Consider the following 23,609-nt stretch of genomic DNA (forward strand, 5'->3'; position numbering starts at 1 on the left):
TGACGAAGAACCTTTGGGCAATGCGTGCCACGTGTGGTCGCGCATTATCCTGTTGAAATATGGCTGTGGCCGAGCCCTGAAGGTAAGGAAGGACAAATGGCTCCAGCACCTCGGATATGTAGCGCCGGCTATTTAAAGTACCGGCAATGCGTACTAGAGGCGTGCGAGAGTAATATCCAATACCGCCCCATACCATAATACTCGGTGCAAGACCAGTGTGGCGGTGCATAATGCAGCTGTCCAGCATCCTCTCTCCACGGTGTCTCCACACTCGAATCCGACCATCATGGTGCTGCAGACAGAAGCGTGCCTCGTCAGTAAAGACAACGTCATTCCGTTCTGCCGTCCACATCCGTCTGTCATCACACCATTGGCGACGGAGACGTCTGTGGTTCTGCGTCAATGGTAGACGAAGCAATGGACGTCTTGCGGACAGACCACTCTGCTGTAAACGGCGTCGAATGGTACGCGCAGACACTGGATGATGCGTTACAGACGCAATGTGCTGTGCTATGGTTCGGGATGTCACTGAGCGATCCGTCACTGCCATGCGCACAATTTACCTATCAGAACGTGGAGTGGTGCACCGAGGTGAATGCGATCGACCACGTCGGTCCGTCGTACCCTCCTGCATCCAACGGTCACATATCCGCATTACAGTTGTTTGGTTTCGTCCAACACGACTAGCGATTTCTCTGTATGATAATCCACAATCTCGGTAAGCCACTATCCTTCCTCAGTCGAACTCGGATACTTGATCAAACGATGTTCGCTGTTGTCTACGAGGCATAACTGATCGTCTTGTGAAACAACCACAAGGTAAACACACGTGCCGAACGTACACTCGTCGAAATCGCCAAGCCTTAAACGGCGCTATGAGGTGGCGTCATAGGCGTGCGTGATGCGCGTCTGCGCTGAAATTCTAATCAGTTGCATATCTCATCGCTGCAAACCCATGGTGTAAATTTCACTTGATTCGGATGCTTCCTTCAGGGTGTTGCATTTACGGTGGCCAGCAGTGTATATCAGTTCATGACATCCAGTCTTACAAATTCACTGTCTCTGACGGACACACGTCCAGATCATCCGCTTTCAAAACTCCGCCATCTCTCTCCCCATATCCACCCACCACTGCTGGCGGCTCATCTCCAACTGTGCAACGCTACGCGCTGTTAACAGCCAACTGCCAAACACTACAATAGCGACTATTTCAACAATGCCACCCAGCCACAGACTGCACTCAGCACAGCCAGTGATTTTCATACAGAGCGCTACGTGGCGTTACCAATATAAAAACCTAAACAGCCTATAACACTCCGTCTGCTACCACTACACCATAACCTCGAAGCTGGGGGCAGTTTACAAAACAGAATTATTTTGTTATAACGATTATGGTATAAAGCAACAGAGCAGTGTTACCCCCTGAGAGGAATTTTGTTATGTTGACCGTGTTGTCCCTAACGGAGGTGGCTTATCGGAAATGAAAGTCAGAATTACGTAAATATTTAAACAGTGACAAACAAAATATTGCCTATCTGCACTGTTTAACGGATAACGAAACCGGTCGCCAGCCTAACTAGGCAAGAGAATGATTAACATTCTCGTTTAAGAAAATAGGTATAAGTAACTATAACGGACAAACACAACCTAGACTTGGCCACACGCGAGTGCAATGAACTCTGATACACATATGTTTTAAGATTGAAGCTAACAACTGGAGCAGCACAAAAAACTATTTGCACAGTTATAACACGTACAGAAAAACACTATCACTTTCAGGGCTTACACAAACTGAGGGGTCTTTATACCATAATCGTTATAACAAAATAATTCTGTTTTGTAAACTGCCCCCAGCTTCGAGGTTATGGTGTAGTAGTAGCAGACGGAGTGTTATACGTGGCGCCGCGTGACAGGACGTTGTTCAGCTTGAACCTACAGCCGGAAAAAAGTATAAGTAGTTAGAATTTTACAAACATTAAGTGAACATAAAAGTCCAGCGGCACGAACCTGTACATCATTTGACAGACAGGATAGTGAAAGTTCAGTTCAAATTGAAAATGAAAGGTATCAGTACTTAATAATAGGTAAAATGGACAGGAAAATAGAAATAAATCTAGACACGCGAGAGCAGAATGCAACCGAGAGCAGTTCAAGCAGCACACCAACAGATGGCATGACGCGCGAATTAAATTACGTACGTTATCACGCAGACGTCAATAAACAGATCGAAGCTATGAATGTCGCGCATACTAAGCAAGGCAATATGAGCGATGTCGTGGAAGACAGTGGTTATGTTAATGAATCGCGGGATATGTTTGAATCACCAAAAACAGAAAGGGGTGTAGGATATGAACACGAAAAGGCAGTAGAATCTAAAAGTGAAAAGACAGTTGATCTGACTGACTTGCTTAGAATACTGTCTGCGCAAAATGACAATATTAGTGCACAAATCGCAGCACTGGGGCAACAAAGTGTAGAACAAAGGCAACTAATCACAGCACTGGGGCAACAAAGTGTAGAGCAAAGACAGCTAATTGCAGCACAGGGACAACAAAATGCAGCGCTAAGTAGTGATATTAGTAAACAGATTGAGAAAGTTGATGTAAAAGTAGACATTGTGAGTAATGATATTAAAAACCTCAAAAGCGAAATTACTGTCATCAATGGCAATATTGCCAACATACAGGGACAAATCGATGACATTAACGAAAGATTTGACACAGAAGTAATTAAAATCCAAGATCAAATAGAACCCCTAGTCTGTACTAAAGTGGATGAAAAGGTATTCGGTATTAAATCCGAAATACAAACCGAATGTAACGAGGAATTTGCACAGATCAAACAGTCTGTAACAGAAACAAGCAGAACTCTAACCAAACAGATTCTTACTTGCGAAAAGAAGTGTGAACATAACACTTCACAAATCCAAGGCAAAATGTATGACTTGGAAAGAAAAATACAAACCGGACCTACACATATTACTGAAAAAATGCCCCTCAGTAAAATATTAGAGGGCGAAGAGAAGTTCGACCCTGTAAAGAGGCATAACGGATGGCACCCCCTAGACTTTATAAAGAATTGCGAAAGAAATTTTCCTGAATATTTGTCTGACCAGGAAAAAATTAATGTCGTAATTAGTGCACTAACAGGAGAAGCAAAAAGATGGGGGTTGAATCTGGATACAAACCAGATGTCTTTTGAAAATTTTGAGCAAAAATTTATTGACGAGTACTGGTCAGAACAAAAACAAGACCAGTTGTGGCGTGAATTTCTAATGGCCAGACTGTATGATGTCAGAGGTAGGCAAACCATGAAAGAATTCTGCGAAGCATGGTACAGAAAACGGATACATTTGAAGGCTAGAAGGACTGAAGCTGAGATCGTTTGGGTTCTTTGGCAGAAATTGCCTGAGGATTCTAAAAGATATGTTGGGAGTACACACAGCAGTTTTTCTGCGTTTCTGGAAAGGGTAGAGGATGAAGATCACTGGCGCAGAAATCGCGAGTCCCCTCCCCATCATAACAACAATTATTCGCGCGAAAATAATGACCAAAACGAACGACAGGAGAATGATAGATTTCGCGTAAACACGATTCAAAGAGGTCGTGCGAGAGGCAGGGGAAATTTTACGACGCGCGGCAGAGGATACATGGCGCGGAATTTCCAAAATAGAGAAGAAACGGAAAACTGAAAACCGCGTGTGTTACGGGCCGGATTCACGCGGAAACTGGTTTTGGGCCCAAAGAAAAGATGTCCAATATTAGATTCGAAAAGGAAAGATGTAAACCACGAGGCAGGAAGGTTAAGGGCGTGCCTATAGCAGACGGGCGCGGAGTGATACATAGTGGCGGTCCCAGTGCGAAGTCACGTGACAGTTCGTGCTCGGGCCAGCGGTTGCCGGAGCAGTGCATTTGGCAGCAGACACAAATGGCAGACGTCAGAACAAGATGGCTGCCGTAGAGAGAGACAGAAGAGGCGGGATCGGACACTTCCGATGGCCGGTTTCAGTAGTAGATGAATGTAGAAATGAAAATAAAGTTAATACGTCATATGATAAAGATAACTGAGTAACTGTTTCGTGCGAATAGACTTTATTAAAGAATGAAAGGGAGACAGAAAAGGCGAGTGAAAAGGGAAATATTGGCACTGTTAATGATGTGTATGAGGTAAAGGACGTAGATGTGGGAGGAGTTATGATGAATAAAGAGGAAAGGGAGGTAGAATATGCCACGCAAAAGACGTGTGCTCAATTAATAATAGATAAAATTAATGTAAAGGAGGACGTCAGTGAACATTGCATTGTAAACAGTGCAGACAAAATTGTTGTTGATGGAAATGTGTTTAGTGATTCTGAGGTAGAAGGGTGTGGTAATTTCGCACGATTGCCTCAAACTGATAGCATGGAAGAAAATGAAATGAAAGTTATCGGAGTACATGACGATTATACTAAATATGAAGTTAAGGCCGAAATCGTTCAAAGTGATATAACAGAAGTGTCTGACTGTCCAAACGGTGTACATTGTGTAGAAAATGAGTCGAAATACGAAGTGACTGAAACATCTAGTGATAATTTGCCTCGCTGTTTAAAAGTTGCATTCCTGCTCGAATCGGATGACGAAAATGAAATCAGTGATAGCTCAGACGAAGGAGAGACAACAGATTCAGATACAGATGAGTTTTCGGAGGTAGACAAATCTACTTATACCTTTACAGAAAGAGGTTACGAAAAAATTAATGACATCTTTTCGAAACAAAATCCGGAATTTGTAACTGAAACAAAACCGAAAGAGCCGCCGGATGACACTATATTAGGGCAGGCTTTACTTAATGTAATGACAGAAATAGATTTACTAAAACTTAAAGAACCTCCAGATACAAACATAGTAGAACGTGAACTGTTAAAGATCTGTAAAGATGTAGAGGTACACAAACCCAAAAAGCCACCTGATATACAACAGAAATCAGTAGGTAATATTTCCTGGAAAGATATTATGGTTGAGCAGGATCTGTTATGGGAAGAGCAGGAGGAAAAGGAACAGAGAATTATTAAACAAACTATAATACCGGTAAATGTTTGTAACACTGAACTGCAAGTACTTTTAGACACAGGATCCCAAATCAGTGCCATATCAGAATCATTCTTTGATCATATTTCCTGTAAACCAGGGTTAGTAATAATGTCTGTTAGTGGAGTGAAAATTATAGGAGCTACTGGTAGGTCCAGCAAGCCCATTCAAAAACAAGTATTGATGGATTTTGAAATAGGAAGCCAAAAATTCGAACATTATTTTTTAGTGGTCCCCGAACTAAGTGCTGAAATGATTCTAGGTATTGATTGGCTAGACAAGGAAAAAGTAATTTTAGATTGTGGTAATGGAACTGTTAAGATTAATAGGGAAACAGAAACAATAGAAATTAAATTTGAAGGTGACAACCAGGTCCAAGCTGTGAATGTAGAACCCATTTTGTTAAAAATAGAATCTGAAAATGATGGTTTATCCCAACTATATGAAATATAGCATGTGAGAAGTTTATTGCAGGATGACCAAAAAACTGACAGTTTTAGGGAAATTGTTGATGTTATCCACGAAATATCATGTGAACAGAAAGATGATTTATTTGATATCTTGAATAGTAATAAGAAAGCGTTCTCTGATAAACCAGGTGTTGTAAACAACTTTGAATACCGTATGGATATCCTGGAACATGAACCATTCATTGTCAGACCATATCCAATACCTATAGCTAAGAAAGAAGCAGTACAAGCTGAGATTGATAAAATGTTGGAATGGGGGGTAATAGAAAGAAGCAATAGCGAATACAATAGCCCACTTATTACAGTCAATAAAAAGGATGGATGTGTAAGAGTAGTCATTGATGCACGGACATTAAATAAAATTGTCAGGAGAGAAGTAGACAGGCCTGAAAATTTAGATGATTTATTACAAAAGTTCCATAATGTAAAGTATCTAAGTAGTTTAGACCTCACTGCTGGATATTGGCAGATCCCATTACACAAAGATTCTAGGAAATATACAGCTTTTTTGTTTGCAGGAAAATGTTACCAATACAAAGTTGTACCATTTGGTTTAAATACCTCTGTTTCTGTTTTCATTAGGGCTTTGGATTCTGTATTAGGAAAAGAACTTTGTGCCAGATTGACTGTATATGTAGATGACCTATTGATTGCTACTGATAACTGGGAGGAGCATTGTGATCTGTTAAACAAAACCCTTATTGCTCTTCAAGCAGGGGGCATGACTCTAAAGTTAAAAAAGTGTGAATTTGTGAGACAAGAAATTAAGTTTTTAGGACACATAATAACCACATCTGGGATTGGCAAGGACCCAGAAAAGCTTAATGCTATTGAAAAGTGCCCTCCTCCAAAGAACCAGAAACAGTTGAAAGCGTTTTTAGGTCTTTGTGGGTTTTACCGCAAATTTGTGAAAGGACAAGCTTTTAACAGCCCACATTTGAATAGTTTGTTGAAGAAAAATAGTGTATATATTTGGACATCTGAATGTCAGAAAGATTTTGAAAATTTGAAAACTGAGCTAGTAAAGGAAAACATCTTACATCACCCAGTTTTAAGTAAACCATTCCACATGATTACAGACAGTAGTGCTTATGGTATCGGTGTTGAAATATTTCAGGAAAACACAGAATTTGGGGAAACAGAACATAATACCATTTCTTTTGCTAGTAGGACTTTAACTAAATATGAGAAAAACTATACTATTTCAGAGAAAGAGGCCTTGGCAATCATTTGGGGATTAAAGAAATTTAGGATTTATTTATGGGGACATAAAACTATTATTCATACAGACCACAAGGCATTAACCTTTTTGAAAAACTGTCGACTGTTTACCGGCCGGTTGAGTCGATGGGCCCTGTATTTACAACCGTTTGATTATGAGATATTGTATATTAAAGGTAGTGACAATTATGTAGCTGATGCTTTATCACGGTTGCCTGAAGGTATGAACAACTTACCAAGGGAATCCAATGAAGATGGCAAATTTCATATAAGATATATTAAGGAGGTTCCAGGTAGGAAAAGAATTGAGCAAATTTGTAAAAGTATGAGGTTCCACCAGAATGAGGATGAAATTTGGAAGTCAGTGAAAATTAATTTTAGTAACCCTAATTTCCCACAAATCAGTAGATTTTACAAGATATTTAATAGAGTTTTGTACAGGAGAAAAAATACCAGCACTGAAGAATGGAAGTTGTGTTGGCCTAAGCAATTTGAGACTGAAGTGATTGATTATTTTCATCTTGCTTTAGGGCATTGTGGTCCCAAGAAGTGTATTGAAAAGTTAACTGATGTGGTTGCGATTAACGTAGGTGCTACTAAGAATATTACTGAGTATTTTAACACCATTGGTAAACCTAAAGCAGTTTTGTCTGATAATGGACACACAGTTTATCTCAAAAATCTGGAAGGAAGGCATGAAGCAACATTGTGTCCAAGTTAAATATATTTCAGCTTACCACCCGGCTTGTAACCCTGTCGAAAGATATATGCATGAATTAGGAAGGTTAGGTAGAACCTACTGTCACCATAACCATAAGGCTTGGGGCAGATTTGTAAATGACTTTGAAAAGACCATGAACACCTTATACCATGAAACCACCGGTTTTACCCCTGAAGAAATTCTGTTAGACCGTAAAAGTAAAAGTATTATTGAAGAGATCTTGCAATTCCCCCTATTGTAGGAATTAACCTGCATGAGAAGAAAGAGTTAGTTAAGAAAAGAATGAAAGAGAAAGCGGCTGCTAGATCCAAAAGGCATGATAATAACCTTAAAACAACTAAATTTAAGCTTGGAGATTATGTCTTAGTGAAGACCCATGAAAAATCAAGTGAAATTAATAATGAAATTTCTAAATTCAAATACATTTAGAATGGGCCTTTTGAAGTGCAAGGAACTCCACATGCAAATGCTTATTTTCTTGTGTACCCTAGGTCAAGGAAGCCTTTAGGAGTTAGAAATATAGTCGACCTGAAGTTGTATGTCCATAGAAACCAATGATGAATGAAATGTTGTACCCTCAGGGGACAATGCACTCTTTGCATTGTCAGGTGCCTGACGAGCACCAGGGACCCGAGTCGTTGCCAGTGCTATTTCCGTTTCTTTTCGTGCTGCCAACCTTCCTCTTCATCATTCAGAACTTTTGCTATCTTCTTTCCTTCTTCTCTATCAGAATAGACTGAAAAGTGTAGAAATAAGGTGAGATACTGTGTATTGTTTGTGGACGAATAAATGAATAATTAAATTGGGTACACTAGAAAATGACCAATATGAAAGTAAGTATTGTGGATACTGTAAAGAGAAAATGTAATGAAAAAGTAATTGGAAAGAGAAAAACGGATGTGAAAAGGTAAGAATACTGAAAACAAGGTAAATGAATACTGTAATATGACTGAATGTAAATGTGTTTCTGAAAATAGGGATAATTATGATGTTGAAAAAACTGTGTGTGTCAAAAACTGAGGAGATGAACCTGGCTAATGTATGTAAAAATAGGTATGAGAGGCATGTGTCTAGTACCACAAAAGGTAGGCAGAAATCACTTGCAATAGGATTTAAAATTATTGTCTGTACTTGATGTATGTAATGATCTAACTGTGTGTGGAAAAGCAATGGTAAAGGAGTAGTAAGAAATTCTTAATACTAACTTGACCCCAAGTATGACATTTAATTGTTTCTTGATTAACGTATATTTTACCTGATGTTGTCATTTGAAAAGAAATGGTTTTGTTGCCAGTGTCTAATTGCTGTTTCAAAGTTGCATGTTTTATGTTTTGTACCATTAATGCAAATTTTATCAAAGATGTGACATAATGATGAAAAACACAAAGATGATGACAATAAACTGCTCAAAAGTATGTTGTTGGGCCGCAAAACAAGACAAAACAATAAAAATGCTGTAGTCCTGAAGTTGAGGGCTACCAAATATGCTGTGTTGAGCAGTAGCCAAAGGACTTGCCATTGTGGGGCAAGGAGCTGATAAATGGTCATGAACTGCCAAACCTAGAGGATGGGGCAGTGTGTCAATTTAAAAATGTGTTTTCTTTAGTGTTTTTAATTTAAATTGTGTTTTTGTGCCTAAATGTAGACAAAGACTGCCAAGCCAATGAGAGGCAGAATGTGTAACATGGACTGCTAGTGCTGAGGCAAGCAGTGAACTTAGTTAAGTTTATTGGTCAATGTGTTATGAACTGACTATTTTTCTGAAGTCAATGAAAATTTATTATAAAATATATATATATGGATTCTTATGCAAATGGATGTAGATGTTTTGATGCTAGCTTTTTTGGAATAACTTAAAGTTTTGGACTGTCTGTGTGCAATAAACATTTTGGACTGCTATTAATGAAGAGCAGCTTTAAAGTTAATTGTTTTGAGAGAACCTTGAAAAGCTAATTTTGTGTTTAAGCAATGAGTTGGAAAAATTTCTCATAGCTGTTTTGTGTAGATATTGGTACATATGTGGATGCAAAATGAATTTTTTTTTACATTCCATTAATTACTGAACCTTGCAAAATGTACTGTGACCATTAACATGCTTGTGTGTCTGGATATTTACATTCCTTTAAAAATATTGAAAGACAAATTTCTGCTTTGTTATTATTATTATTATTATTATTTCATTTTGTTTGAAGGCGATACCTTTTCTACTAATATGAAGCTTATTTTGTGTACTGTTTTGTCTTTTATTTGAAATGTGTGTGTATGAAATGAACATGCTTAAAGGTATCTTGTGTAACGATGCAAAATTAGTTTCCTTAAACCAGTTTGAAAATGAAAATTAGTGTAAATGTCTCATTTTTGAAAATGTTTTTGGAAAACAGTGTATGAAATTCGTTAGTGTATATACTATATGTTGGTAATATGTGTTTTTTTTATCCCAACTCAAGTTGGATGGAATAATTTTTTTTCCTGTAGCCAACACCACTTAGGTGTTATAGATGTTTCCTTGAAGTATCCCTTACAGGAAACTTCAACGAAACTTGGGGCATGTGTAACACCACAGCTCTTATGCTGTATGGATTTATTTTTTTTTTTTTTGCTTTATTTAATGTTGCATTGTTGATCGTCTGTAAATGTGATTGAATTGATAACATAAAATTGTGTACTCTTTTCTTTGTCAAGCCTTTGATGTCGTGATTTGATTCTATGCAAAGTAGTGTATCTGTAATTTAAAATTCTTTGTCCCATTTGGAGGGAACAAAACTTACTGTATATAATTGTAATTTTGTGTGAATAATTTTTTGTAGAAGTGTCAATATGTGAAAATGTTCTGTTTTATTTAATGTGTTTGTTTGCTGTTATATAAACTGCTGACCTTCACTTAGGGCTCTTAGTTATTCTGTATGTAAACGGTGTAGTGGTTCCCCTCGGGAACGGAACTATGTAGCGCGCGCAAATTGTGGTTGGCCTTGGTGGCAAAGGTGGAACTGGTAGTCAGTCGGGGACGAGCAGTTAGTCGGGGACGAGCCAGCAGTCAGAGATGAGCTACGAGTCCGTGCACTGCTGTGTAAAAGTCGCATAGTGCTGGTTTCGAGAGAGGCTTCTCTGTTATTTTCCAATGCCTCGGATGGATGGATAAATAGCTGGGCTATTCTGGAATTTGTACCTATCTTCGCCACCAAGAAATGACAGAGCCCAGCAATTCTGCCTGCAATTCCACCTACCAACATGCAGTTGCCACCACATTGCGCAATCATTGCAACGTAATATTATAAGGATGTACAGTGAAGGATCAGCTTAATGGATGTGTTATTGTGCTGAAATATAAGGTAATGTGTATCTGAATTTATGTACCTACCTTGATTTTCTCCTCATCATAACACCTCTCAGGGTCCTCTCCGATTGAAGTAAAGTGATTACCGAGTGTCCTTACTGAAAGTACGTTAAAACTCAGTTTGCTAATTAATACCTATTGGACAGAGTAAAGTTAAAGTTAATGTGGCAAGAGAGTGAGTTAGAGTTAATGATGCTTGCTGAAATAATTTTCCTAGTAAAACTGATTGTTAATGTGTTGTTGACAAATTCAAATTAAAATTTCTCAAGACTGAGGTTTATAAAGTTTTGCTTAGTAAATGATCACATTACTACCTGTTGTTAATCGCAGAAAGTGAGCTAGTATCTTACATAAATGTTCATTTTATGTCTCATGGTAGCAAAAGTGGAAAATCGCATAGTAGGAAATTATATACTCATGATTATTAAGTGTTTGTCTCTCTTGTGTGCATATTAACAGTATAAAGACCCCTCAGTTTGTGTAAGCCCTGAAAGTGATAGTGTTTTTCTGTACGTGTTATAACTGTGCAAATAGTTTTTTGTGCTGCTCCAGTTGTTAGCTTCAATCTTAAAACATATGTGTATCAGAGTTCATTGCACTCGCGTGTGGCCAAGTCTAGGTTGTGTTTGTCCGTTATAGTTACTTATACCTATTTTCTTAAACGAGAATGTTAATCATTCTCTTGCCTAGTTAGGCTGGCGACCGGTTTCGTTATCCGTTAAACAGTGCAGATAGGCAATATTTTGTTTGTCACTGTTTAAATATTTACGTAATTCTGACTTTCATTTCCGATAAGCCACTTCCGTTAGGGACAACACGGTCAACATAACAAAATTCCTCTCAGGGGGTAACACTGCTCTGTTGCTTTATACCATAATCGTTATAACAAAATAATTCTGTTTTGTAAACTGCCCCCAGCTTCGAGGTTATGGTGTAGTGGTAGCAGACGGAGTGTTATAAGCCTACTTACAAAACGCCTTTTGAGATTAAAAATTTTGTGACGTTGTCGTGATTAAGCATTCTCTTAACTACCGGTCTTGCTCGATTCACCCTTTTCCTGAGTCTTTCAAGGACATCTTTGGCAAACACTTCATTGACATTTTATCCTGGGGCAACAAATTCCTTATGCACGACACCCCTACTGTCAAAAAAGCAAATCAGCACTGTTTCGATCTTTTATTTGCCCATTAGAGCTCTTTTCTGTCGAAGAGATGTCTCCATGTGCCACTCCTCACTTTGCCACTTTCTCTGAGGTTCGTACTCAAAAATCCGGGACTCGTCACCTGGGATCACACTACTCAACCATTAGTGGTCATCGGTAATCCTCTCAGGAAGATCAACGCACACGTTTCTTCCAGTGTCCGTCGCCTCATTTGTGGGGTTTTTCGGCACCATTTTGAAGTAAACAGTTCACATGCGGGAATCTTCGGTCAAACTTCGAGTAACTGTGAAAGTATTTAACAGTTTACTCATCATCCTTATTTTTAGCCGGCCGGAGTGGCCTTGCAGTTCTAGGCGCCACAGTCTGGAACCGCGAGACCGCTACGGTCGCAGGTTCGAATCCTGCCTCGGGCATGGATGCGTGTGATGTCCTTAGGTTAGTTAGTTTTAAGTAGTTCTAAGTTCTAGGGGACTGATGACCTTAGACGTTGAGTCCCATAGTGCTCAGAGCCATTTGAACCATTTTGAACCTTATTTTTAAACGTCGGTCTGATGTCACACGTTCAAAGATTTCGTCGGTTCTTGAAGATCTGCCTGAACGAGGTTCATCTTCGCTGTGTTCCCGGCCTTCCGAAAATGATTTTTACAAGCAAAAAACTTGTGCTCTTGATAACGATTTTTCCCCTTACGCCTGTTTCAGCTCTTCAGAGGTCGCACTCAAGGTTTTCACAAATTTAAAACAAAACTTGATGGCTTAGCATTGGTCTAAATTCAGCTATTTGATTTGTAACAACAACAGAGCCACACTGATGGTGCTGTCAAAAATCAAGAGAGAAATGTATGGAGCTGAAATTCAGACTGAGCATCTAGAAGGAACGAACACACTAGTCTACACATATAGAACAATAGAGCGATGCCAGATGGCTCGTAGTGGCATCAAACTCGTTTTTTTCCCTCACACAATTCGTAAAGTAATAAATCGAGTTATTATTAATTTTTATAAGTGCACCATTCATTTATAAATACACAGTATATAAATAAACTACTTTGCTTTATATTTTGGACATTATACACTGAGATTATAAACTTCTGGCACTTGCTGCCTATCTCTCATGCTGTAATAATATAAATTTCTAATTACCAATGTCCTAGATGCTGGTCAACATGTGGTCCTTTTGCTGTCTTGTAGCTGTTATTCTTCTGGTTTCTGTGGTGCGAAATCTCCTTCTCATAGCACTAAGAAATGAACATTTGTGTGCTTGACGTGATATTTTGGTTGGTGTTCTCAACAGTGGAATAGAGTTTCTGATAGTAAATTTGATGAGAATATTTTCTGTTTGTACGTTCTTTGGTCCCTTCCCTGTGAATCAGTCAACCAACCAACCGTTGTACGTCCAGCCTGAGCTCACGTAAGCGCGGTATCCAGTATTCAAAGGTGAAACGTTTCTGTATTCGGTTTGCTCCGTTTATTCCTGGTTGATTTGGCGAGGGAAATGGAGCTCGGAATTGCCACTTTCGAAAATGAATGTGACACAGACTGAAGGTTACTTACACCGCACCGGATTCCATCTGTTGTCGATCAGAAATAGCGGAGAGTGGCCGCAGAGTGATCGCGGCGCGTCGTCCATTTTGCAGAGACGCAGCCATGGGCGGGCGCTGCCACCGTTTTGGCCCGCGGCGCATTGTTTGCGCGCCGCCTGCGGCGTGCGCGCCCGTTTTGCAGCCGGCGGAGCGCGAACTCGCGACATCCATTATGCAGCGACGGCGGCGCGGGATTACCAAAGTTTTGTCCCGCCAGCCCCAACATGGCGGCGGACTCGTTTTATTAACAGTTCGGCGGGGGGACGCCATGAGCGAGCCAACTCCACCGTCGACGACATTTCGGCCGTGAGTGAGTTTTCCTCTCTGAAAAGGGATAAACCAGACCGTTCATTATCAAGTAAGTATCGGCATAACGGAAAACTCAGTTTTTGTTCGAAACTCTGTTCTATAGATACATCTGAATTCAGCAACTTATAATATTGGAAATTTTCGTGGTAAACATATCAGTAAATTAGCTTACTATGCCTATTTTAATTCGTTGTTTTCGTACAGCATCACATTTTGGGGTAATTCATAATAAACGAAAAACGTATTCACTGCACAGAAGCGCGTAATCATAATGAAACCTGAAACAAATATGATAAATATGATAATACCTGAAACCAAGATCATCTTTCAGACATTTATTTAAGGAACTAGTGATATTCACAGTAGCTTCAGAATATATATATATATATATATATATATATATATATATATATATATATATATATAGGCTTTTGTAAGGTCAGACAAGACGGTATTAAGGTGGTGTCGACGTATAAAGGCCTTTCAGATGGCAGACTCTAGGTATACCAAGTTGCCAGTGGTGCGCCGACCTTTGGGTAGGTCAGAAATCCCTGAGACTGAAAGAGCCAGCATATATATATATATATATATATATATATATATATATATATATATATATATATATGTGTGTGTGTGTGTGTGTGTGTGTGTTATTAATAACCCATCCTAAAACAAAGGCATTAGCAATGTGCATAGCTACAACACTAGGACAGAAGCTGACCTTCCCTATTCTGGGTTAATTGAAACTTTGTAACAGAAAGGGGTGAATTATGCTGTCATTTGGTCACTTACCAAATAGCATTAAAAGTCTGACAGATAGTCAACCAGCATTTCAAAGAAAATTAAAATAATATCTGGATTACAGCACGTTTTACTCAACAGATTCCCCCCCACCTGCTGGTTTGCGGGTTAGAATTGGCCTGACGTATTTCTACCTGTGGTGAGAGGCGACTAAAAGGAGTTTCCTACCTCTGGACCTCAGTATTATTGTCCCCCTTTAGGGTTTGACCTCCACACTTTCCAAAATTTTCAGATGTGCAGTACTTTTGGGTGAGGAAGCCTTACATGGTGCGTTGTATATCCTTCGTGTGCTTAGGCCTTCTGCACCTATTATTGTCATGACTCTGCAACTCCACCCATAATCCAACTATTTGGGCGAGCCTACCTTGTGGAGCCCGTGATCTACATCCGATGTCCGTTGTCCTCTTTCGTCCCCATGACAATAGTGGATTTCTTCACAGCTAATATCCAGCATGGCAGGGGCCACTTGGTTGTAGCCTCCAGACAATACATGGATCGCCTGAGCCTCAAACTCCCCATGTACACCAAGGAGTAGATGTCCATGGGGCATTAGGACTCCCAGCAACGGCCATCCTGCCACGTGACCTTTACTGAGGCTGGCTCCTGTGGGGACAGGCCCTTGTCAGGGTGGGTGGCATTAAGGTGAATGACCTTCAATGAAGTAAACCAAGTCATCTCTTGCTGGCCATAGAATGGCCCCAGCAGTCTCTAAAAAGGAAAAGTCAAATCCAGCGGTACTCCACTGCCTCCAAATACTCCATGTGCACCTCCTCCCACCTGTGTCAAGTGTGGAGACCACCAATCACCCTGCTAGCCAGACTGTGCGGTACTCCAAAAGGCGAGGAAAATTAAGGAGCACAAGGCAATGGACAGGCTGACGTACCGAGAGGTTAAACAGACATACGAAAGGCTGATCCTCATTCGCTTTCAAACTTCCTATTCTCCAGCTACAACATCATCCCCCTTTCTGCAATGGTAGTCCCCCGATCTCTGCCTCATACAGTGGACCCTCAGGTCTGTCCATCTACACCACCACCACCCCAGTAGCAGTTAAGGGCACTTTTTGTTCTGTTGTTCCCAAAGCTTCTAATTTGGGAGCACTGCCCACCCCCAATCGCCAGGGAGATCGGTCCTCTCCCGCCCCCCTCCCCCACTGGAGAACCAACAGCCTTCTTTGGCTCCTCTTGCATGGAAGGGGTTCCTCGGAACTCTATCTTCCAAGGCCTCTCCCTGTGGAAAAATAGACACCAGCCTGTGACTGAAGGAGCCACAAGCTGCTGGTCAGAGGTCTTCACAGTCTTTCTCTGTATGTGAAGCTACTTCAAAGAAGCCCACTCAGCAAGCCCCTAAAGAGCAGTGAGAGAGCAAACAGACAAAGAAGAAGACTGTTAAGAAACAAGAGTCTCTGGCAGCTGCCACCCCACCACTCTCTGACAGTTCCTCATCTGAGGAAGAGGTGGAGATTCTAGCGTCCCCTGAGGACCTAGATCTTGCTGACACTTCAGACGCAATGGTAGTGGATACAAACACTCAACTAGTGGCAGCATGTCACTTTGAGGTGGTGACTTAATACTTTCCTAGACTACAGAAAACGTGATCCTCCGGTCTAATTGAGGCAGATTCTTTCCCCATGTGTCTGAGCTATGACACCTCTTGTGCATTACACCTGCTTTTGCCACTGCCCCGCAGGAAACCTGGTTTTCAGCAATGTGGACCTCCGCTCTCGCTCTTCATGACTATCACGGTTATTAGGAAAATTGTAATGACTGTAACAGGATATCAGATGGAGTAATATATATATATATATATATATATATATATATATATATATATGTGTGTGTGTGTGTGTGTGTGTGTGTGTGTGTGTGTCCTTCCCTCTGTATATAGAGAACCAGTGCCCCTTCAGACACCTTAGAAGCTGCAGTTGTCAGGGTGAGGACATGCAGAAATTTGCAACAGCTACCTATCCCCAGATGGTGATGTCTCACAATATGTAATGGCTGCACTAATTTCTCAGCTCAACCATCTTTTCTACTTCTGGGTGATTTTAATACCCATAAAACTTTTGGGGGGGGGAGGGGGAGCCAAGATGTAAGATGTCGAGAATCTACCAACCCACCTCGACCTTTGCCTCCTAAATACAGGCGCCTCTACATGTTTCTGTGTGGCACATGACACATACATAGCCATCGATTTCTCAGTTTACGGTGCTGGCCATCTACCGTCTATCGACTGAAGAGCTCACGACGACTTGTATGGTAGTGACCAATTTCTGCTCCTCCTGTCCCTCCGCTGGCGACTCTTAGGAAAGCTGATTGGGACGCTTTCACCTCTGCTGCCACCATTGGATCTCCATTGCTTTGTAACATTGATGTGCTGATCCAAGAAGTTACTACAACCATTGTTTCTGTAGCTGAATCGTCAATCCCTTGTTCTTGAAGTTGTCCAAGGTGGAAGAAAGTGTCTTGGTGGTCACTGGAAATCACTGCGACCATTTAGGATCGTATGTGGGCCCTACAATATCATAAGTGGCACCCATCATTGGAGCACCTGACTGCGTTCAAACTGGGTATGCCCGGGTCTGTCAACCAATCAAAAGGCAGAAGCACAAGTGCTGGGAATGATATGTCTCCACCATTGGAATATGAACCTCTCCTTCCCAGGTTTTGCACTAAGCTCAGACGCCTTTATGGATATCAGACCCCTGCATGTATACCTGGGATTTCCACACATGGAGCTGTATGTACTGAACCAGAAGCAATCACAGAGCGTTTTGCTGAGCACTATGCTTCAACCTCTGCATCTGAGATTTACAATCATGCCGTTTGTCCCGTAAAACAGCGGGTGGGACGACAACACCTATATTTTACTGCACTCCACCTTGAGTCATACAGTGGTCCATTCAATGAGTGGGATTATTTCAGTGCCCTTTCAGACTGTCCAGACACAACCCCTGAATACATACATGAACTAATGATAAAACACGTGTCAGCAGATTACCAGCCCAATTCTCCTTGCCTTCATTAACCGCATCTGGGGCGATGGCGAATTCCCGTTGCAATGACGAGAAAGTATCATTGTTCAAGTGCTGTAACCTGGTAAGAACCCAGTAGATATGGATAGCTATCGCCCTGTTAGCCTCTCTAATGTTCTGTGCAAGCTGCTGAAATTTATGGTGAGCTGACAGTTCTCCTGGCTCTTTCAGTCTCAGGGATTTCTGACCTACCCAAAGGTCGGCGCACCACTGGCAACTTGGTATACCTAGAGTCTGCCATCTGAAAGGCCTTTATACGTCGACACCACCTTAATACCGTCTTGTTTGACCTTACAAAGGCCTATGATACTACTTGGCAACACCATATCCTCGCAACATTGCACGAGTGGGGTCTTGGGGGCCCGCTCCTGATGTTTATAACGAACTTTTTTGTCACTCCGCACCTCCAGAGTTCGACATAGTGCTTCCCACAGTTCCCCCCACACCCAAGAGAGTGAGGTCTTGCAGGGCTCCGTAGCGAGCGTTCCACTCTTTTTAGTGGCTATTAATTTGTATTTAAGTTAAATTACTCTAATAACAGCTGTCAGCAAATACAATATTTACAGTAAGAATTTCTCTTTTTTTTACTCTATTTCATTGTAATTTTTTCCTTTATGCCCCTCGCTGTTAAATACGAGAAAGACATTTCTGAGATTCAACGTATTAATGGATCTTCTACAGTTGAAATAAAAAAAAACACATTCAAAAAGTGAAGTTACACAAAATATGTACTGTGTTTGAGTTACTTCTTAATTTAAACTTTTTATTGCTGTTCTGATTCCTAATATCCTCCACAAAATCTCATTACTTTTTCCTGTTTTCTTCGTTTTCCTTTACTGAACCTAAATTTACCAGTTCTAGATTTCAGCAGGAGAGGAGAAAGCAGATTAAAACAGATTCATTAAGACTTAGTAGGACAGACTACCAATATGCAGTAATGTAATCAGAATTCTACATAGCCCAACAATTAGGAAACACTAACAACTGAACAAAAGTAGCTACAGTGGATGCCAAGAAAGTGTTATCTACTCCTGGGGCCTTGTTTCGGCTCAGGTCTTTTAGTGCTCTGTCAAACTCTTCACGCAGTATCGTATCTCCCATTTCATCTGCATCTACATTCTCTTCCATTTCTATAATATTTTCCTCAAGTTCATCGCTCTTGCATAGACCCTTTATACACTCCTTCCACCTTTCTGTTTTTCCCTTCTTTGCTTAGGACTGGGTTTCCATCTGAGCTCTTGATATTCATACAAATGGTTCTCTTTTCTCCAAAGGTCTCTTTAATTTTCTTGTAGGCAGTATCTATCTTACCCCTAGTGAGATAAGCCTCTACATCCTTACATTTGTCCTCTAGCCATCCCTGCTTAGCCATTTTGCACTTCCTGTCGATCTCATTTTTGAGACGTTTGTATTCCTTTTTGCCTGCTTCATTTACTGCGTTTTTATGTTTCCTCCTTTCATCAGTTAAATTCAATATTTCTTCTGTTACCCAAGGATTTCTACTAGCCCTCGTCTTTTTACCTACTTGATCCTCTGCTGCCTTCACTACTTCATCCCTCAGAGCTACCCATTCTTCTTCTACTGTACTTCTTTCCCGCACTGCTGTCAATTGTTCCCTTATGCTCTCCCTGAAACTCTGTACAACCTCTGGCTTAGTCAGTTTATCCAGGTCCCATCTCGTTAAATTCCCACCTTTTTGCAGTTTCTTCAATTTTAATCTGCAGTTCATAACCAATAGATTGTGGTCAGAGTCCACATCTGACCCTGGAAATGTCTTACTATTTAAAACCTGGTTCCTAAATCTCTATCTTACCATTATATAATCTATTTGATACCTTTTAGTATCTCCAGGATTCTTTCATGTATACAACCTTCTTTTATGATTCTTGAACCAAGTGTTAGCTATGATTAAGTTATGCTCTGTGCAAAATTCTACCGGGCAGCTTCCTCTTTCATTTCTTACCCCCAATCCATATTCACCTACTATGTTTCCTTCTCTCCCTTTTCCTACACTCGAATTCCAGTCACCCATGACTATTAAATTTTCGCCTCCCTTCACTATCTGAATAATTTCTTTTATCTCATCATACATTTCATCAATTTCTTCATCATCTGCAGAACTAGTTGGCATATAAACTTGTACTACTGTAGTAGGCGTGGGCTTAGTGTCTATCTTGTCCACAATAATGCGTTCACTATGCTGTTTGTAGTAGCTTACCCGTACTCCTTTTTTTTTCTTCATTATTAAACTTACTCCTGCATTAACCCTATTTGATTTTGTATTTATAACCCTGTATTCACCTGACCAAAAGTCTTGTTCCTCCTGCCACCGAACTTCACTAATTTCCACTATATCTAACTTGAACCTATTTATTTCCCTGTTTAAATTTTCTAACCTACCTGCTCGACATTCCACGCTCCGATCCGTAGAACGCCAGTTTTCTTTCTCCTGATAACAACGTCCTCCTGAGTAGTCCCCGCCCGGAGATCCGAATGTGGGACTATTTTACCTCCGGAATATTTTACGCAAGAGGGCGCCATCATCATTTAACCATACATTAAAGTTGCATGCCCTCGGGAAAAAAATTACGGTTGTAGTTTCCTCTTGCTTTCAACCGTTCGCAGTACCAGCACAGCAAGGCCGTTTTGGTTATTGTTACAAGGCCAGATCAGTCAACCATCCAGACTGTTGCCCCTGCAACTACTGAAAAGGCTGCTGCCCCTCTTCAGGAACAACACGTTTGTCTGGCCTCTCAACAGATACCCCTCCGTTGTGGTTGCACCTACGGTACGGCTATCTGTATCGCTGAGGCACGCAAGCCTCCCCACCAGCGGCAAGGTCCATGGTTCATGTGGGGTGTAATAATACAAATACGTCAAAAAATGCTTTGCGTCATCCTGGTTCGCAGAACTCCTGAAGATAGACGTTGAGACGTTGACTGTGGATATTGTATCAAAGACACAGTTCCTTTGACTGTTCAGAGATGTCACTAAACCCGCCCAAAGATGTAAACAACCATACAACCATGCTTGAGAAGCTCCTATTAGACGGAGAGGGTCAGACAGCCGATCAGTTCCTCTTATTTCACCAGGAAGGAGGTACACAGCTCGTATTGTCCGTAGTTCAACCATGCCTAGACGGTCAATACCGCGGTCCGACCGCGTCTGCAATTTTACATTGTGCCAGGAAGGGCTCTCAACAAGGGAAGTGTCCAGGCGTCTCTGAGTGAACCAAAGTGATGTTCGGGCATGGAGGAGATGGAGAGAGACAGGAACTGTTGATGACATGCCTCGCTCAGGCCGCACAAGGGCTACTACTGCAGCGGATGACCGCTACGTACGGATTATGGCTCAGAGGAACCCTGACAGCAACACCACCATGTTGAATAATGCTTTTCGTGCAGCCACAGAACAGCGTGTTACGACTATAACTGTGTTCAATAGGCTGCATGATGCGCAACTTCACTCCCGATGTCCATGGCGACGTCCATCTTTGCAGCCACGAGACCATGCACTGCGGTACAGAAGGGCCCAACAACATACTGAATGGACCGTTCAGGATTGGCATCACGTTCCCTTCACCGATGAGTGTCGCATATGCCTTCAACCAGACCAAAGCCGGAGACGTGTTTGGAGGCAATCTGGTCAGGCTGAACGCCTCAGACATACTGTCCAGCGAGTGCAGCAAGGTGGAGGTTCCCTGCTGTTTTGGGGTGGCATTATGTGGGTCCTATGTACACCGCTGGTGGTCATGGAAGGTGCCGTAACGGCTGTACGATACGTCAATGCCATCCTCCGACCGATAGTGCAACCATATCGGCAGCATATTGGCGAGGAATTCGTCTTCGTGGACCACAATTCGCGCCCCCATCGTTCACGTATTGTGAACGACTACCTTGATGACGCCTTATCTTAGAAGAAAGATTAAGGAAAGGCAAACCTACATTTCTAGCATTTGTAGACTTAGAGAAAGCTTTTGACAATGTTGACTGGAATACTCTCTTTCAGATTCTAAAGGTGGCAGGGGTAAAATACAGGTAGCGTAGGGCTATTTACAATTTGTACAGAAAGCAGATGGCAGTTATAAGAGTCGAGGGGCAGGAAAGGGAAGCAGTTGTTGGGAAGGGCGTGAGACAGGGTTGTGGCCTCTCCCCGATGTTATTCAATCATATATATTGAGCAAGCAGTAAAGGAAACAAAAGAAAAATTCGGAGTAGGTATTAAAATCAATGGAGAAGAAATAAAAACTTTGAGGTTCGCCGATGACATTGTAATTCTGTCAGAGACAGCAAAGAACTTTGAAGAGCAGTTGAACGGAATGGACAGTGTCTTGAAAGGAGGATATAAGATGAAAATCAACAAAAGCAAAACGAGGATCATTGAATGTAGTCGAATGAAGTCGGGTGATGCAGAGGGAATTAGATTGGGAAATGAGACACTTAAAGTAGTAAAGGAGTTTTGCTATTTGGGGAGCAAAATAACTGATGATGGTCGAAGTATAGAGGATATAAAATGTAGACTGGCAATGGCAAGGAATGCGTTTCTGAAGAAGAGAAATTTGTTAACATCGAGTATAATATAAGTGTCAGGAAGTCGTTTCTGAAAGTATTTGTGTGGAGTGTAGCCATGTATGAAAATTCAATGTGGACGATAAATAGTTTGGACAAGAAGAGAATAGAAGCTTTCTAAATGTGGTGCTACAGAAGAATGCTGAAGATTAGATGGGTAGATCACGTAACTAATGAGGAGATATTGAATAGAATAGGGGAGGAGAGGAGTTTGCGGCACAACTTGACTAGAACAGTGGATCGGTTGGTAGGACATGTTCTGAGACATCAACGGATCATCAATTTAGTTTTGGAGGTCAGGATGGAGGGTAAAAATCGTAGAGGGAGACCAAGAGATGAATACACTAAGCAGATTCAGAAGGATGTAGGTTGCGGTAAGTACTGGAAGATGAAGAAGCTTACACAGGATAGAGTAGCATGGACAGCTTCATCAAACCAGTCTCAGGGCTGAAGACCACAACAACAACAACCTTCATGACAAAGACATTGATCGACTAGAGTGGCCAGCGTGTTCTCCAGACATGAACCCCATCGAACATGCCTGGGATATTCGCAGGAGAGCTTCAGTAAAGTTTTGAAGGTAGGAGACGAGGTACTGGCAGAAATAAAGCTGTGAGGAAGGGGCGTGAGTCGTTTTTGGATAGCTCAGATGGTACAGCACTTGCTCGCGAAAGGCAAAGGTTTCGAATTCGAGTCTCGGTCCGGCACACAGTTTTAATCTACCAGGAAGTTTCATATCAGCGCACACTCCGCTGCAGAGTGAAAATCTCATTCTGGATGCCTGGGATAGATTGAAAAGGGCTGTTTGTGGACGACGTGACCCACCAACCACTCTGAGGGATCTACGCCGAATCGCTGTTGAGGAGTGGGACTATCTTGACCAACAGTGCCATGATGAACATGTGGATAGTATGCCACTAGGAATATTAAATGGAAGCAGTCTAACTGTAAAATGTTATGAATATTTCTCAGCTGACTAACAATAACTTTACGACGGGAATAAAATCGATTCTAATGCATGATGTTAATATTAGGTCCAGTAATGTATTTAATTGAAACCTGCAATTGGTGTACATGGTATATTCACTACGAAAATCTCGTGCGAATCATCCTGCTGCGCAGGAAATCGGTCTAACAAAACATGTTAAACGAATGAAAGGAAGGACAACACTAATGGTTGCTGGTTTATTTGTCCAATACCGTCACGGACATGCTGGAAAAATTGAAGCAGCTGAAGAATTGAGATGGACGCATTTCATTTCGTAAAATGCTGCTTACAAGGTTTCAAGAACGAGTTTTAAGTGAGGAATCTAGAAATGCACCGTAACACCTTGTGTGTCGCT

The sequence above is a fragment of the Schistocerca nitens genome, chromosome 8, assembly GCF_023898315.1.
Source record: "Schistocerca nitens isolate TAMUIC-IGC-003100 chromosome 8, iqSchNite1.1, whole genome shotgun sequence".
NCBI lineage: Eukaryota > Metazoa > Arthropoda > Insecta > Orthoptera > Acrididae > Schistocerca > Schistocerca nitens.